Genomic DNA, 19,175 nt, shown 5'->3' with positions numbered 1-19,175 from the left:
GAAATATAGTTTAAGGCGAAATTTTCAAAATTGAAAGGATTTAAATCGATCTCTCCATTAAATGCGTTATTTCGTACCAATTTGATTATAATTTTCTTTGGGATTTGATCGATTATCGCATTTGAAATATTTGAACTTAAAATCTGTTTACTTAATGTAAATACTTTATTAACTTGTCGATAAGGCATTTTAATTACAGAATTTTCTAATGTTTTTTCCATTCCAATTAAGATGCTAGGACTTACTTCTATTCTATTTACTTTTAACGTAATATTCTTTAATCCATAGTGATTAAAATTCGTAAGCTGATTTGCCATCTTTTTGCGAGGAATTTCTCTATAAAATTTTGTTGGGTCCCAAGCCATGTAGGTATAAGAGGTAATGAAGAAGCTGACACAGCGGCAAAGTCAGCAAGTCCTCAGCATACAATGCATATTGAAGAAGGTGACTTGAAGCTAGTTGTTAAAAAACAACTAGAGGAGAGATGGCAAAATGTGTGGAACGCACAAGTATACAATAAACTACACGAGATCAAACCTGTGATAGAAAATTGGACACAGAAGAAACCCTATGACAGGAGATCTGAGGTCATTCTTACTCGTTTGAGAATTGGACATACTCGACTGACTTATCAATACCTTTTAAAGGGTGATGACCAGTCTTTATGTCAGTATTGCAACTGTAATGTAAGTGTTAAGCACATACTGAGCAATTGCATCGCCTCTGAACGGATTCGTAGGCAGCATTTTGGAAATGCAAGTTTTAAAGAGATTTTGGGCCAGAGGCCAAATGTTGATAAATTATTGAACTTTTTAAAAGTTACAAATATTTATAAAGAAATTTAATTATTTATTTATTTATATCTATATACATGTTGTTGTTATACACAGTTTAACTGTTGTATATTTTTGTTATTGGTCGTTTGTTTTTTGTTTTGTTCATTTTTATTGTTATTTATGTACATATATATACTGTATGTTGTGGCGCAGCTTGGCCTATGTGGCCCTTGTGCCAATAAACTTTAACCAACCAACCAACCAACCAACCAAATGTTGATAAATTATTGAACTTTTTAAAAGTTACAAATATTTATAAAGAAATTTAATTATTTATTTATTTATTTATATTTACACCTTGTTGTTATATACTTTTGTTATTGGTTTTTTGTTTCTTTACTGTTGTTTTATTTTATTGTATTAATTATTATTATTTATTTATGTATTTATACCATGTGTTGTGGCGCAGCTTGGCCTGTGTGGCCCTTGTGCCAAAAAACTATTACTAACCAACCAACCTAACCTTTAATCGAATCTGATAATTATTGGCTGCCGCCATTAGAGCGAAAGCGTCTTTCGAACGTTCCAATTTTATCTGAACGTCTATGTTGTTTATCAATAATTTAGGTTGATTAATAAAATCGAAATGAAGTCGTTTGTATATATCTAATACTTGACTTTCGCTGCTTTTCTTAAACCTGGCGATTAATCCTTCATTCTTGGCATCTTTAATCGGATTGGTTTCGCTTAAAAATTCGGTGGTATCTTTGTAGAAGAAAGAGCTGGTTAAATAAGTTTTTTGAGCTTCTTCGGAGGAAATTAATAGAGTTTCTGTTATCGCTTTGTAGGGGTAATTAACATGCGTACATGTGGTTTTATCATTAAACATTGCAGTACATTGAGAGAACATCGAATGCAATAAATTATTCACAGGTGTTACTAAATCGGTATCGAGAGTAGAAGTTCTATTTTGTTTAGTAATAGTTACTTGCGCATTAATCGAAATACTTTTCAAATCTATTAATCTTTCTCCTGAACCTGGGATTAGAAATTCTATAGGAGATTTCTGATTAGTTATCGAAGCGACTGGATGTAGCAACAGGTTTATTAAAGTAAGCAAGGTTTAGGTCGTTAGCGGCATATTTTTGTACTTTTCGTTTAGTAGAGTGCCTTTACATGTATAAATTAAGAAATTCCACAAGTACCCCAAGGAAGATTCACACATTTGTAAAATTTTACACCAAAACATGCTCGTTTGTTAGGAAAGAACTTCTTCATGATAGACAGCCTTTGTACAAGAGCAGGCTCTCGTCAACAGTAATGTTTTCTTATGGTGTGTAGAGAGTGTAGAATTTAGAATGTAAATTTTCGATTATTGGCCAAATTTTGTTTAGATTTGGGTTTGGGTGAGTTTCCAGGTTGAAGTGTCAGAGAAATGTAGAATATTTTTATGCTAAGAAATCTTTTTTGGTCATTAGATTACTAAATGTCAGAGTTATAAACAACTCATTCGTAGAACAGTATATTTTTCTATTTGGTTTGTGCAGAATTTTTTCCATTATACATATCGTCATAAAAATAAACATTTCTTCCATAGATACTAGCTCCCATGTATCTGTTTATGCCCATGCCTGTTGCATTGAGGCACAGTTTGTTATCATTACTATTAATGTCATAATATTTAAATCAAAAAATAACAAAAAATACACGAGAGGGTTGAAGAAATTATCCAGAGTGAAGTGGCATCCTGAAGTTCCCTGAAAGGGAAATCGCAGAGGAGCTGGAGGAGGGTTATCTACACTGTCATCACATCAAGTTCTGGAGGTGTTGTCTAAACTTGGTCGAAATTCTTTCTCTGGAGAAGGTTCTGGTTTAGATCTGGTATTGTTGTCTTGTAAATCTTCTGACTCAACTTCTCCTGTCTCAATGTTGATTTGTCTGGTTTCGGATTTTGTTATCTTTTTTCGGGTGTGCCTTCTATCCACTGGAGGAGGTGTTGCATGTATTATTCAGAACCGTTTCTTAACTTGGGCGGGATTTAACTGTTGGGGGCCGATTCGAGGTGCTGATTGCATAAAACGAAGTACCCATGCTTCGTCTGGTTGGGGAATCGAATTTTTTATACCTCTTGTCTTTTTGGAGTTTTTCCATGAATAAAAGTGGACTACCTTTCTGTTAGGCAAAAGAATTCATTTGTTATCCCTGTCGAGCATCAAATTTTTCTGCTTGAGGAGGTTTTTTCCGATCACATTCTCACATGGTAATGCGATTTCGGGTCTTACGATCTTACATGGCAATGGGAACTTGTCTCCTTAATTTGATGGTAGGTACTGCCAGACCAATGGTTTGGATTACTTTTCCATTTGATTTTTTCATCTTCCCTTTTGATCGGAAGTTGACTGGAGCTTTATTCATAAGTGTATTCGCTACTTCCTTAGATAAAGGCATTTTGTTTACGTTAGGATTACCGATAAATGTGACTGGTACATTATTGACATACCCTGAAGTGAAGGGCTCCCAGTTTGCTTGGGTTTTTGCGGTTCGAATGAGTCCTTTCCACTGGTCCTCATCCGCTGAGGAGGTGTCTGCTCGGCGAATCCATTGGATCTGCTCATTTGATAAGATTTTTGGTACCTTTTCTCTGGCCAGGTGTGATCATTATATTGTGGGGTCGAATTTTTTTGCAGATTCTCTACTTTACTTTGAACTAATGTCAATTTCCTCACTAACTTCACTTTTCCTTCGGAGGACTATCTAGAGAACTCATTTCGTCTATTTTTGGAGGATTTCCATAGTTCTGACTCCCCTCGAATAGTTCGAATACACCCGCGAGGCTGGGTCGTTAGCCTTTCAATTGTTTCTTCGTTTATGGTGGCTTTTAAGGCCTCGTTGAATGTTTCCACTTCTCAGCTCATCACACGCTTCCGAATCCTGATATCTATCCCATTTAGAAATTGCGCTTTTAATCGCTTGTCCAACTCCTTTACCTGTGTGTGCTGGATAATAGCAGTTTCAGCAGGATTTATGCTTTCTTGCTTTATTTCTATTGCAGCTGCGAGGGTTTGTAATCTAACTGCATAGGTTTGATTGTCCTTGTCTGGACGCTGAAAACTAGAATAAAATTTGCACAGATGAACAGGGAAAGGTTCTTTGTCAAAGTGAGCAATTAGAATTTTCTTAAATTCCTCATACTCTTCCATGGCTTTAATTTGCCGATCCTTTCTAACGAATTCCCTAGCTATTCCTATCAGTCTCAGCTTAGCTACAGTTAGCATTTGTGCTTTTGTTCAAGCAGCTAACTTGGCTATATCCTCTAAGGATTCAAAAAATTTGCTTATACGAAGACCCTCTGATTGTCCCACGAATGCAGGCAACAAAGGAACCAAATTGCCTAGTCTTCCAAGCGTGGCTCTTGGATTTTCACCTTCTATTCTGTTTTCTGTATTATTTTCCTTTAGCTTAGCTTATCCTAGAATTATATGTAGGGAACGGAATTTAAAAATTGTGTTAAAACCTGTCTTGGATGGAGAAAAACCTGTATAAGCCGAACCTGTTGTCGGCGGACAAACCTGTTGAAAGCCTGGAAGTTGGCTACACCTCACTCCTGACCATAGTGTGCAATAAGCAAAGGGTCGGGTAAAACCTTGCTGACCACTTACGCTTCACGGATTGGTAAAACTCAACCTCGTTGTTGTTGGATGGCTAGGAGGGCAAAATGTGAGTGAGGAGGTGCGTTAGTACGTCGACAGGTGTCCTTACATTGACAGGAGACAGGTCTAATTAATAACAATAAAGGTTTATTAAATAACAAAAGCGAATACACATACGATAAAGATAACTGTTTACTGCTAAAATGCGGATAAAATATATCTATTGCTAACCGCGATCTAACCAATAAAGTGGTCACATGCCTAACTTCTAGTGGGAGAGAGTTTCCAAAGGTTATTGCACGCCAATATACCTTACTATGCGGTTTGATGACAGTATAAGACGACCTCCTGGACTATGGAAGCTGGAATTAGTCTTATGTCTTCTTCCTCAGACAGGACCAGGACTGGAGACACTGCATTCAGACCTTCCTGGACGATTGCTCTCCTTTCAGAGTCGAGTGGTTTTTTATACGCTTGTTGTTGGCGCTGTGTCAACTTATCGTTCAACTTTCGATGACTAATTTGCTGACTCACGCTGATTTGGGGTTTTTCTTTTTTTGATTGGATCGCATGTGTAAGATGACATACGATCGATTTCCGTGGGAACTTGCAGGTCATGAACCCCTTAAACTCAAGAATTTACCCCCTCAACCTGTGAGCTCACATTTTTGTAAAACTGTGGTGCATTCCAACCCCAGGGGGATTGGCTATTATGCAGTTCTTTATTTACCTGTCGAAGATGAAAACCTAACTAGTACCGGCAGTGGGACACCAGATTTTTTTCCTCGCTTTTTATGTGGTCTAAGTGCAAGACTTGTATTTTCAGTTGCATTGACATCCCCATCTCTAGTTTATTGATCATTATCTTTCTTTTCAGTTTATCGGGTTTGTTTTCCATATGAGGTTATAGTTTATAGTTACGAGTTTTTTCAGACTATCTGTAGGAATATCCATAACACAAACATGTTTTCGTTAATTTGCTGCTTATGTAAATTACGTATTTTCACTCAGACATGTCTTACGGTTATTTTCAATAAGGTTCCTATGATCATTTATTATAGTGCCTAATTTTCCCTCCATTTTTGTACATTTCCTTCTTACTTATTAAGAAAGGAAATTTTTTCTTAACATGGGTCATATTTTTAGAAATAGGATCAAGTAGAAATTGATAAAGACCATCCCCTGTTCTATCTATATTTTGCAGAACATTAACCATAATTGAAACTTATAGCGATGTTTTAAGGTCCTTTAAATTTTGTATTTTCCATCCTTCCATAACGATGTCATTTCTCTTTATTTTTCTGCTCACCTGCTCAAAGTTGCTGTTCCAAAGGTAGTTAGTTATAAATGGGTTTTTTAAATTTTTTGTCATTCTCTAGATTAATGATCGAAATATAGAAAGTGTAAATAATATGAGATATTATTACTTTATTCTCAATGGTAGCCCTTTCTGGTAGATACAGCTAGTTTGTTTGCCGGTCTGCAATGCCAGTTTGCTTCTAAAATTTTGTTTTTATTGTCCTTACCCAATCAAACATTGAGGATCTTTATATTCAGCGTTTTTTATATTGAGTTTCCAGCAGTCCATGCTCCTGACCACATCCATCATTTTAGACTTATTTACACTAACCTTCATCCCAGTAAGGTGGCTAAAATCGTTTATTTTTATTAAAATCTTCTCTAGAGTATACCTGTTAACAAGTTGATGCCAACATGAGACACAAATTTGATTTTTTCTTTAATACTGGGAACATGGGCAGATGGCTTCAATCTTGTCCAACTTTTCGCTGCTTAATAGCATTTCTATGTAGATGGTGAATAGGATCTTTGAACTCAGGCAGCCCTGCCTGACCCCCGTATCACAAACAGTTTTATCAGAGTTGCAGCTCTCAATATGTATAAAGATACATGACATTATATATAGTTTTTGTATCGTCTCTAATTCAAGTTTATTCAAACAGAATTTATCAAGAAACTTTCAAAGTATTTTCCAATTGACTGTATTAAATGCTTTACTGACGTCGATTGAAGGATGGATAGTGGATGGTTCCTCTCTACATGTAGGTTTTGAATCTCCTTAAGAAACGTGATGATGTTTTGAATAATGTGATCTTTTATCCCAGAGCTTTGTGTACTAGTCACATAGTCCTTGAATAAACTTTCGAGCCTACCAGAGATGATTATACTATAAATTTTGTAGTCAATGTTGAATAGGGTGATCGGTCTAAAGTCACGTAGACATTTCTTATCACCATCCCTTTTGTTGATTAGAATTTTTTTTTTCATCCCAAAAAACCTATCAAACTCACTAGTTATTCATAATATCAATTAGCAATTTTGTAAAAAAACCTGTAAAATTCAGCACTAAGATCCATCCTCACCTGGTGCTCTTCTTGTATGAAGCATCTGGATCACAGCTTTGATTTTGTCTTTAGTAATCTCTTTATTAATAGTGTTTTTGTTACAGAAGTCTGCAAACAAAAAAAATTTTTCAGCTGCATAGAATATTTTTGCACAATTATATGTTTTAAAGATTGGAGATTCTAAATATGAGTTCCATAACATCCCATCATGTATAGGTTTTTTGCAAAATAAAAACAATTTTTTGATTAGTTGTAAGAAAATATATATTACAATGTATAATATATTTAGTTCATTGTAATAAATATTTTTTTACAACTAATAAAAAAATTGTTTCTGATATTTATACACAATTTTAGGTCTACTCTTTTTTCTTATGAAACCTTTTCTTTTTCTCTGATGCTTCTCTGAACTTGTTTCCCATTTCCTTCTCTGGTTTTTCAATTGAGCATTTAACAGTACTCGGGTAACGTGTTTACTTCCCATTTTGCTTGGTAACGTCTGGTACAACCTGGTAGTATTGGATTGCTCACATTAAAGTTTCTTGGTTGTATTTATCATCCTTTTTTCTTTGGTAGGTCCTAATCATTTTCAGTAGAGTTCTGTGGAAATAAAATTAGTGTTTTAATAATTAGACCTAATTAATATTCAAAAATTTAATTTAACCATAGCAAAACACGATCAGGGTCAAAATGGGTAACACTACTGTAGATGCCCTGATAGTCATGGTTGAGAAACAATACCTTCTCTGGGTTCCGGTTAATATGTGTGGGGTTCAGGGCCATCAAGATGTTTTATTACATATGTTTTTGATAGGATCCTGCCACCAGGTGTGTTTTACCGGACACACCACCGATTGGGATGAAGTAAATGACTAAAGCACGAGGGTAAGAGTCAATCTGAAGTCCAGGAATGAGCCTCTCAGGAGGAAGAATACAGAGTTAGATGTAATCAATTAAAAGGGAATTTATTAGCAGAAAAAAAAAACTGAAAGTTCAGAACAAAGGCAAATTTCCAAAAATCGGATTTGATAACTATCTTTATCTATACAACGAAGGGGTACCTAACGGGAGGTATTTGAACTACGCGACTCACAACATACCAGTTAAACAAGATGTCTTTTTTCGTCTATTTAGACAGTCGGTCAATCTCTTGATCCTGTTTCCTCTCGCTCTTTCTTACTTGTACTGCTCTGGTACTGTTTGGACTGGACTGCACTTTCTGGCTGCTTAAGTCCTGTGTCCGTCTGACCGCCTCTGGTCTATTCTCTCTTGTCTGTTGTCCTGGGTCTGCTCTCACTTACTGCCTGTCTTGAATGTGAGAATTATACTGGTGAGAATCTGTCTCTCTGAGTATGAGAATGATACTGCTTTTTGTCGGACTGGAATTTTCCTTTTTAAATATTTCCAGCATGAAAAGGTTCATCATCCGGTGGTGACCATTTTTGGTGTCATCATCGGGTGATGATTTATTTGAGGTATCATCATCACAGCTGAGATGATTGTTTTCTGTTGTTTTTATTTGGCAATGACATCTAGCTTTTGTAGAGTCATCATTGAGTCGATGTGACTCATCTTGTTTTTGGGGCAGTTCTCATCATTACTCATTGATTGCTATGTGATTTTTCTCTTGGCATGTTGTGAGATTTGGATAATAAACCATTTTATTCTAATCGTTTTAAGTTAATATTAAAATTTAGAAAAAGGGGGGTCCCTAGATTGGTAAAATAGGTGAATTTCCTCTTACAACTTCGGTTGCTGTTTAAGATACAATTAAAGTTCACGCGAATACATAATTAGCAAAAAAAGGTAAAAATAAGTGATTAAGTAAGAATTATTATATTATAAATGTTGTAAACAGTAGTTCACAAATACCAACATCGAGGTATTTTTGGAGGGGGGTCCTCACATATGCCATGATCTGTCCATGTAAATAAGTTAATGTTTTAGCATTCTAACAAGAAAAATAACTTTTGTTATTATACAATTATAACAAAACATGTCAATTCTATATGAATGGAAGCAAAATATTATAAGAAATGAATGAAACAGACAACTTGAAATGTGAACTACATTTGTTGGAGAACAACACAGACAGCACACTCAAGCATCCGCCATTAGGGCTCAACTGTCTAGCTTCTAACAGGATCGTTTTTTTATTTTGCTTTAAAGAAAATGTAATTGACAAACTTGTTTCGTATGCTGAAGATACCCCGTTCTACTATATTGGCACATAGTACTGTCTGGCTCCTCATTGAATTACCAGGAACCATCTTGAATACTTAGTACAAAATGAATAAAAAGGACGCAAGTAGAATGCTGCGAAGCATAGCTAGATTTAATTGAAAGACAGTATATTACATTGTAGAATAGTTGATTTACATTAAAGTAACAAAGTTAAGAAATTACAAATGGTTGAACATAAGTAACATGCCTGTAATTGCGACTATGACTCTTATTTACAATAGAAGTTATAAAGAATAACAATACTATAATATACATAGGGGAGACCGGGGGCTTGTTCTTATAAGGGGCACGTTGTCATTGTGCAAATATTGCCTATATAATTAAAACTGAATGGTCACATCATCTAGGAGTAGGTTCATTTATTGCTTGCCTACGTCATTACAAAATTCAAATAATATTTGTTGCATTGTTTTCTGCATCGTGTCTTGTGTTATTTGAAAACTTACAGTTGTTACTCACTTTTTTCTAATTGTATTTCCTATTAGATGGGTCCTTAATGAATATGTACATTACAAGCAATCGAATTTTCTATTTTGAAATTAGAAACTATGAACCGATTTGTTAAGGAAGTTCATTTGGGGCAACTTGTCACTAAGACTGACTCATCAGAAAAGAAAGAAAAGGCATTCTGTTTGGTTTGTGGTGAGAGTTTGGTCTCACGAGCTACAGTCCCTGGCCAAATTATTAGACGCACTATAGTTTTTATGCAAATTTTAATTATCAGCTACTACAATTTGGTCTTTGAATATTTATTACCAATGAATTTAACTTGTAATGTACAGTTTACTTTATTACATAGGTGCTAACACGAATAAAACGTTATATTTATTGAAAATTTTTGTTTTTATTAACATAGTAAAAAAATACAAAATTGCCATTTAAATTTTAGTATTTTGTTGAGCCACCTTTTGCAGCTATGAGAGCCTCAATCCGGCGCGGCATGCTGTCGATGCAAGACTGGACTGTCTCTTGTATTTGTGGATGATGATTCCACACATGGATGATTTTTTCCAAAAGCTGCGTTTTGGTTGTGATGACCTCTTTGGCCACTTCCCTCTTCATGAGCTCCCACACATTTTCTATGGGGTTCATGTCAGGACTATTACCCGGCCAATCCAACAGAGGGATATTTTGCTCTTGTAGATATGTTTTCACAGACTTGGCTGTGTGGCAGGGAGCTCCATCTTGCATAAAAATAAATGGTTCCCCATTTGGGAACCATTCTCTAACCTGTGGCAGCAACCGATTTTGCAAGACTTCTTTATATTGGTCTTGCCTCAAGGTGCCTTTTACTACGTACAGGCGCCCAGTGCCCTTGCCACTGATGACAGACCAAATCATTACTTTCGTGGGGTGCTTAACAGTCTGAATGACGCAGTCAGAATGAAATTTTTCGTTTCTACGACGACGGACAAAATGAGCTTTGTTGGCTAAAATTTCAAATGTGCTTTCATCGCTGAAACAGACCTGAGAAAACAAAAAAAAATATATCTTATGAATCAAGTACCTACTGTTAATTTGTCTATTTTATAGTAAATAATTTATTTAATGTTAAATTACCGATCTCCAGAAGTCTACATTTTTTAATTCCTATATACACAGATGGATCTAAATCGGATGACTATGTTGGCTTAGCCTTTGTCTGCCAAGACGAAATTGTGGCAGAACAAATAGCTCTGATTTCTTCCATTTTTTACTGCAGAGTTGCAGGCTATTTATTTAGCCCTAAAGTATATAAATAGGAAAGGTCATTGTTGCTGCGTGATTTACACTGACTCAGTTAGTGCACTTCAGGCTTTGATCTCGTATGAATTTAGTTCTCACTCCATAGTGATTAAAATTTGTAAGCTGATTTGCCATCTTTTTGCGAGGAATTTCTTTATAAAATTTTGTTGGGTCCCAGGCCATGTAGGTATAAGAGGGAATGAAGAAGCTGACGCAGCTGCAAAGTCAGCAAGTCCTTCTCAGTATACAATGTTCATTGAAGGAGGTGACTTGAAGCTAGTTGTTAAAAAACGACTAGAGGAGAGATGGCAAAATGTGTGGAACGCACAAGTATACAATAAACTACACGAGATCAAACCTGTGATAGAAAATTGGACACAGAAGAAACCCTATGACAGGAGATCTGAGGTCATTCTTACTCGTTTGAGAATTGGACATACTCGACTGACTTATCAATACCTTTTAAAGGGTGATGACCAGTCTTTATGTCAGTATTGCAACTGTAATGTAAGTGTTAAGCATATACTGAGCAATTGCATCGCCTCTGAACGGATTTGTAGGTAGCATTTTGGAAATGCAAGTTTTAAAGAGATTTTGGGCCAGAGGCCAAATGTTGATAAATTATTGAACTTTCTAAAACTTACAAAGATTTATAAAGAGATTTGATTATTTATTTATTTATTTATATCTATATATATCTTGTTGTTATACACAGTTTAACTGTTGTATATTTTCGTTATTAGTTTTTTGTTTTTGTTTTGTTCATTTTTATTGTTATTTATGTACTTATATATACCATAAGTCGTGGTGCAGCTTGGCCCGTGTGGCCCTTGTGCCAATAAACCTTAATTAACCAACCAACCAACCAACCTAATTTATCGAGATCTACTGTCGAAAAATTGTTGTCTTATCAGTTTGTCTATTCATTGCATAAACCTGTAAGAGTTAAATATTCGCGAAGAAAAACTAAAGCTTTTTATTCAAACGACTTATGGCAAGCCGATTTAGTTGTGCGAAAACAATTTTCTAGATATAATAACGGCATAAAATATTTATTAACAGTAATCGATGTATTTAGTAAATATTGTTACGTTGTACCACGTCTATTGTAGAAGCATTTCAAATTATTTTTAAACAAAACGTTTTATTCCTAAAAATGTTCAAACTGATAAAGGAACTGAATTTTATAATAGGTTAGTTAAGAATTTGTGTAAAAAATATAAAATTAATCATTATTTGACTCATTCGGATACTAAAGCTTTAGTGGTTGAGAGATTAAATAAAACTTTACGATATAAAATATATAGATTATTTACTTATCGTAATTTTTATCAATATATTGATAAATTAAATGATATTGTAAAAGGATATAATAATAGTTTTTATAGAAGTATCGGGATGGCTCCATCTGAAGTCGGTCTTTTGCATTAAGGTTCGATTTTTGACCAACTGTATGGTATAAAAAGGAAAAGTAAATTTAAATTTAATATTGGTGATTTAGTTCGAATTTCAAAAATACGTAAAACAGCGCGTCGTCAGTTTAGTCGCGGATATCTGCTCGGGTGGATGAAGGAAATATTTGTTATTCACGATCGATTTCTATCTCATTTTCCAACTTACATATTAAAAGATACAAATAACGAGATTCTAGAAGGAAGGTTTTATACCGAAGAATTACAAAAGGTAACAAAATGATGCAGTCAGATTTTTACGTAACGCTGATAAGTAATGCAAGTATGGACCTGTTTCCCGAGAATACGCAAGCATATTTCACTGTGAAAATGAGTCCTCCTATTAATTTACACCGATATTGGGCCGTCGGACTTGCTGAAGTCATTATTCCCAGAAACTGGTTTAATGTATCTAATCATAATAATCAGTATATTGTGACAATCGAAGAAAGCGTGAAAGGAGAAGATGAGCCGCTGCCAGATAATTCATATATGATTCCATTAACTTCTATTCAAAGTGATAAAACTGAATTGTTTGATATAATTAGTTTAACAAATTCTAATTTGGCAGAATTTATTTTTGATAAAAATAAACAAACTGTGGATATAAATATAAAAGACGAACACGAGTTATTTATTACCGTAAAGAATTCGTCGAAATTACTTTATATGCTAAACTTACCTAACGAAGATACTGTATTAAGAGGTAATTCGACCCATAATTTTCGACCATCAACTCGGGACTACTCCAATGAATATTTTAATTTATTGGAGAAAAATAGAAAAAAAGAAGTAATTAAGAAAGTTTATAAAGATGAAAAAATCTTTATTCCTATCGGATTATACTCGTCTTTAGAAAAATTTCTTATCATTTTTAAATATATAAAACTGGCATTGCTACCCAATAATAAAATTATTTTAAGAGTTCTGTCAAATATTTCTGTAGAATTTGGAGATGAATTGAAAGACTTTCTGGGATTTACAACTATTACATTTTCACTCGGCGAATATATAAGTCATTATCCCATCGAAATGTCGGCAGGAATTTCGGAAATTTTTATTTATTCGAATATTGTTTCTTCTCATCACGTTGGAGATATAACAGCACCATTATTAAGAGTTATACTCGTTATAGGCGGGAAAGAAGATCAGATAGTTAAAGTTTATTCGAAACCTTTGTATTTTTTTATTAAGAAAAATTTTATCAAAACTATAGAAATAGAACTGAGATCTGCGAGTGGAAAAAAGATCGTCTTTTTTGGTGGAAAAACAATATTAGTTTTATTTTTTAAACAATTATAAATATCAGTTAGCTTTATTTTTAGTGTTAGTTTGTTTTTAAGAAGTGCAAAATGAAGCTCGACCCACAAGCTTGTATAAATTATTACTGTAATCAAGCAGGAGGTACGTTATGGACTCCCGATTTATATTTGAGGCAACGTATGACAGGACGAGGTTATTTTGCGGGACCTCAAATACAACGTGGTTATGGATTTTTCTCGGATCTGTTTAGGAAATCAGTACCAATTTTTGCGAAAATCGAAAAATATCTGGGACGCAAAGCATTAAATTTTGCGTCAGGCGTTGGATTCGACGTAAATGCGGGGAAATCGTTTAAAGAATCGGCAAAATCACATTTAAAAGATACTACATCTGAAATTAAAGACGACATAATTAAAAAAGTACAAGGTGGATCGGGTATAAAAAGAACACAATTGAGAAGATTAGTTCAGTCACAGAATAAAAGATGGAAAGTACGAGATATATTTACCAAATGAGAAAATGGACCCCCATTCGTGCCCTTGCACTAAAAGTGAGTTGGATTTATTTAGTACCGTTTCGACTCGACTCGCTATTGACAGTACATCGGAAGTTATAGTTCACCCAATTGCAACAATTTCTGACAGTCGTGCACCTATTGAATTTTATGTATCTGGTTCCAGTGAAAATTATATTGACTTACATTCAATTTATCTGCATGTTCAAGTAAAAATTGCCAAAAAGGATGGAACAGATGTGAAAGGTGATGAAAAAGTTGCACCTGTTAATTATTTTTAAAATAGTTTGTTTTCACAATGAACTGTTTTTCTAAACGACAAGCAAATTATTTCAAATGTTAATTACCCATATCGGGCGATTTTAGATGCTCTATTATTTTATTCAAAGGATGCTCAAAAAACATTATTAACAAGTGCATTATTTTATAAAGATACTGCGCAATATATGGATTCGATAGAAGAAAATAATGAGGGATTGACTAAAAGATTTAATGTTGCTAAACAAAGTAAACTAGTAGATTTAGTAGGACGATTACATATTGATTTGTCACATCAAGCTAAATTGTTAATTAATAACGTAGATTTAAGAATTAAATTGGAAAGATCTAAGGATAATTTTGCTTTAATGGCATCTAATGATAACTATAAAACTATTATTAAAAATGCATCTTTAAAAATTAACAAAGTAGATGTTAGTTCATCTGTTCAAATAGGCATAGAAAAAGCGTTGCAAACGGGTGTCATAAAAATGCCATTTCGAAGAGCAGATATAAAAGTTTTTACTTTAAGTAGCAGAATACAGTCTACTAATATTTCAAATGCAGTAATTGGGCAATTACCTTATAGAATGACTATCGGTTTAGTTTCTAATACCGCATTTAATGGAAATGTAAAATATAATTTTTTCAATTTTAAAAATTACAATTTAAATTATATATGTCTATTAAAAGACAACTGTGGAGATCGGGCCGTAAAAGGGTTATTACGTACTTTTCTAGGTAGAGTCCTGCCACCAGGTGTGTTTTGTCGGACACACCACCGTTTGAGATAAAAAAGATGATTAAGGCGCGAGGGTAAGAGTCACTCTGAAGTCCAGGAATGAGTCTCTCAGGAGGAAGAATGCAGAGTCAGATTTAACCAATTTAAGGACATTTATTAACATAAACGAAAGTTTAGAACAGAGTTATAAAAACCGATTTTTTTGGAAATTTGCCTATTCTTTTCTATTCAACGAGGGGGTACCTAATAGGGGGGTATTTCGCGACTCACAACATACCAGATAACAAGATGTCTTCTCTTGTGACGTTGACTTGACGGCCAAGACTGCGGAGGTTTCCGGTGTTCACTGCACTTCGTCTGGTTCTTGCTCGTTTTGAGTTGTCTTCTCTTAAGTCACTCTTTCTCGGGTTGGAACTGTATCCACAATTGCTGACTATTTCGCTGTTTCCTGCTAGCTGTCCTTCTGACGGGATCGTGTCCTCACTCTGACTGCCTTCTTTCTCGACTCTGCTTGTTTCTGACTGGAGCTCTGCTTATTTAAACCTTTTCAGCGTAAGAGAGTTTATCATCAGGTGATGATTCATTGGCAGTGTTTTTCTTATGACGTTGAACTTTCATAGAGTCATCTCTGAGTTGGTGTCTTTTTATTCTGTGATGACATCAGGCTTTCACAGTCATCTTTGGGTTGTCATGACTCATCTTTGCTCTTAGTCATTGTTTGTTGATTGCTTTGACTAAGTTCTTCATGTAGACATTGTCGAATGCAATGTTTATTTGGTTGCTTTTCATCTTTTCTCTGGCATGTTGTGATATTTTGAATGATAAACCGTTTTATTCTACTTACTTGATATAAAAAAGGGGGGTCCCTAGATTGGTAGAATAGGAAGATTTCCTGTTACCATCTTCGGTTGTTATCCATGATACAATTAAGGTTCATGTGAATACATAATAAAAAGGATATAAAGTAAATAAACAAAAGTTACAAATAAGTTTACAATATATATATATATATATATATATGTTTTTGGAGGGCGGTGGTGGTCCTCACACAACCAAATGATCCCATCAAAACCGTACACGCCCGATTATACAAATAGCATATACGCAAGAAATTTTATATCATTATTTGAAGATATAGGATGTATTAATCACCATAAATTTACAAATATATCCTACCGGGATTATAAAGATGGCTATACTTTATATTCTTTTGATCTTTCTCCCGATCGTTCGGCATCAGAATCGCATATTAGTGTAAGCGAACAAGGAAACATATCAATTGAATTAAAGTTTGCAACCGCTATATTAGAAACTGTAAACGTTATTTGTTTACTTGAATATAATAACACTCTTGAAATTGATCACTCAAGGACAGTATTTGTAGATTACTAATGAATACTATTACGTTATGGAAATTGGCCTCCAGTGACCAAAAAATTAAAAGAACTTTCGGAGGAGTTTTCGCATCCGATGATTTACCCGTTTGCATCGGTAAATATAAATCATTTATAATTAATCTAGACGAAAAAAATAAGCCTGGAAGTCATTGGGTATCCGCATTTTTCGAATGGAAAAACCTGTTTTTACTACGATAGTTATGGAATGAAACCAACAAAACCAAAAATTATTACATTTGTTAAACGAAATTCTAAAAATTGCTGTTGGAATAATATTGTTCATCAGAGTTTATATTCGATGAATTGTGGATTTTTCTGTCTGTATTTTCTATATAAAATGAATAGAAATCAATGTTTAAAAGAACTGAGTATAACTGATAAATTTTATAATGATGAATTTGTAAAGAAATTTGCCGAACAACATCTATATTTGGCACGCCCACCGACTATAATGTATAATCAATGTTGTAATTCAATGAATAAAAATATTTAAAATATAAAAAATTGTTTTATTTTTCAAAAACATACAGTTATTTAAAATGCAGTTATTGCCAGAAACCTGTACAAAATAAATAAAAAAATATATATAATCATATTTACCAATTTTTATATAATAATAAATAATAAATGTACTTACCTTGTTCGATCATAAATGCTTTATACGAAAAAACATCGCATAAGCTGCAATGTTGTGTAAACTGGGTGTGGAATGGGCAAATTTTTCCGTAAAATAACGCATTTGGTGGCATACATATATGCGGGTATATTTCATGATGATGAGGACATGGCCTCTCTATATTCCAGTTCTTCGAAGCATGGCAATAATGCGGATATATTTTAGTATGATGGGGACATGGAACTCGAATTTTTGAAGATTTGGGCACCCCCCGTTCTTCAAGATCAAAATATGGAATATTCACATTGTATATTTCTGAAGTTAAGTAATTTTTTTCAATTTCTCCTCCTTTATAGTAAAAAAATTTATATTTTAAAAATAAATTACATAAAATTTTGCACACATTATCACTTTTTTCCCAATTTCCGAAATATTGTTTTTCATATGCTAAATATAAACCATGTAAATAGTTGCCAAATCTTACATTTTTTTATTAGCAAAACTTAAATCTTTAAAAGTAATTATTTCATTATAAAATTCAATTTTTTGATATTTATTCGAGTTTTGTGCCACAAAACCAAGTTGTCTACATAACGTATTAAACGGTAGGTCCATGCCATCTATTGTGAAAGCTTCAAAGTCTATAATTACTCCGACATTATCCCTCCATACATTGCAAGGGTTGAAATCTATTTTATATTAATATGAATTAAATAAATAAATATATATACATTATTTTAAAATATTATATTTATTACTCACATCTTGAATATGAAGTATTCCAATCTAATGCACCCGAATCCAAAGTACCGAAATCTAAAATATTTTCCCTATTTATTATATTATTAATTAAATATAGATATATAAGAAAAATATACTTACAATTCATTTTAAGTTGGATTTCTTATATAATGTTCCCGGATGCAGGGATGAACATTATATAAATAACTTCAGGGGAGGGGGGAGAGGTTGAGGAGGAGTTCTTGAATCTCCCCTCCAATGGCTGCTCTGCCCCAAATAATCGTCAAATTGCGTACGGTGCAGAGAGGGTCGCTGCAGGTACCTTTCCCGCCTTTCTCTTTTTTCCCTTTGTTTCTTTTTTTGTTGACTTTTATTTCCCTTCCCATAAAATATAAGTATCCTTCTAATTCTTCTTTGTTTTCTCTTGCGCCACTCGATAAAATGCGCTATTTCAGTTAATTGGAAAGATCTAAGGATAATTTTGCTTTAATGGCATCTAATGATAACTATAAAACTATTATTAAAAATGCATCTTTAAAAATTAACAAAGTAGATGTTAGTTCATCTGTTCAAATAGGCATAGAAAAAGCGTTGCAAACGGGTGTCATAAAAATGCCATTTCGAAGAGCAGATATAAAAGTTTTTACTTTAAGTAGCAGAATACAGTCTACTAATATTTCAAATGCAGTAATTGGGCAATTACCTTATAGAATGACTATCGGTTTAGTTTCTAATACCGCATTTAATGGAAATGTAAAATATAATTTTTTCAATTTTAAAAATTACAATTTAAATTATATATGTCTATTAAAAGACAACTGTGGAGATCGGGCCGTAAAAGGGTTATTACGTACTTTTCTAGGTAGAGTCCTGCCACCAGGTGTGTTTTGTCGGACACACCACCGTTTGAGATAAAAAAGATGATTAAGGCGCGAGGGTAAGAGTCACTCTGAAGTCCAGGAATGAGTCTCTCAGGAGGAAGAATGCAGAGTCAGATTTAACCAATTTAAGGACATTTATTAACATAAACGAAAGTTTAGAACAGAGTTATAAAAACCGATTTTTTTGGAAATTTGCCTATTCTTTTCTATTCAACGAGGGGGGTACCTAATAGGGGGGTATTCCGCGACTCACAACATACCAGATAACAAGATGTCTTCTCTTGTGACGTTGACTTGACGGCCAAGACTGCGGAGGTTTCCGGTGTTCACTGCACTTCGTCTGGTTCTTGCTCGTTTTGAGTTGTCTTCTCTTAAGTCACTCTTTCTCGGGTTGGAACTGTATCCACAATTGCTGACTATTTCGCTGTTTCCTGCTAGCTGTCCTTCTGACGGGATCGTGTCCTCACTCTGACTGCCTTCTTTCTCGACTCTGCTTGTTTCTGACTGGAGCTCTGCTTATTTAAACCTTTTCAGCGTAAGAGAGTTTATCATCA

The 19,175-nt window shown here is 34.1% G+C and overlaps 2 long non-coding RNA genes across 2 annotated transcripts; both read right to left on the bottom strand.

The window, feature by feature from the left end:
• Positions 1 to 16,871: 16,871 nt before the first annotated feature.
• Positions 16,872 to 17,309, bottom strand: LOC136971306 (uncharacterized). The gene is made up of 2 exons (XR_010880140.1): positions 17,021 to 17,309; positions 16,872 to 16,942 (listed from the first exon to the last, which is right to left on the bottom strand). It is a non-coding gene; the product is annotated as an uncharacterized lncRNA (long non-coding RNA).
• A 295-nt stretch (positions 17,310 to 17,604) lies between these two features.
• Positions 17,605 to 17,827, bottom strand: LOC136971305 (uncharacterized). The gene is made up of 2 exons (XR_010880139.1): positions 17,762 to 17,827; positions 17,605 to 17,688 (listed from the first exon to the last, which is right to left on the bottom strand). It is a non-coding gene; the product is annotated as an uncharacterized lncRNA (long non-coding RNA).
• Positions 17,828 to 19,175: the final 1,348 nt, after the last annotated feature.

Source organism: Centruroides vittatus, unplaced genomic scaffold, assembly GCF_030686945.1.
Source record: "Centruroides vittatus isolate TY-2023 unplaced genomic scaffold, ASM3068694v2 contig_245, whole genome shotgun sequence".
Taxonomy (NCBI): domain Eukaryota; kingdom Metazoa; phylum Arthropoda; class Arachnida; order Scorpiones; family Buthidae; genus Centruroides; species Centruroides vittatus.
This window is presented reverse-complemented; position numbering and strand designations above follow the sequence as displayed.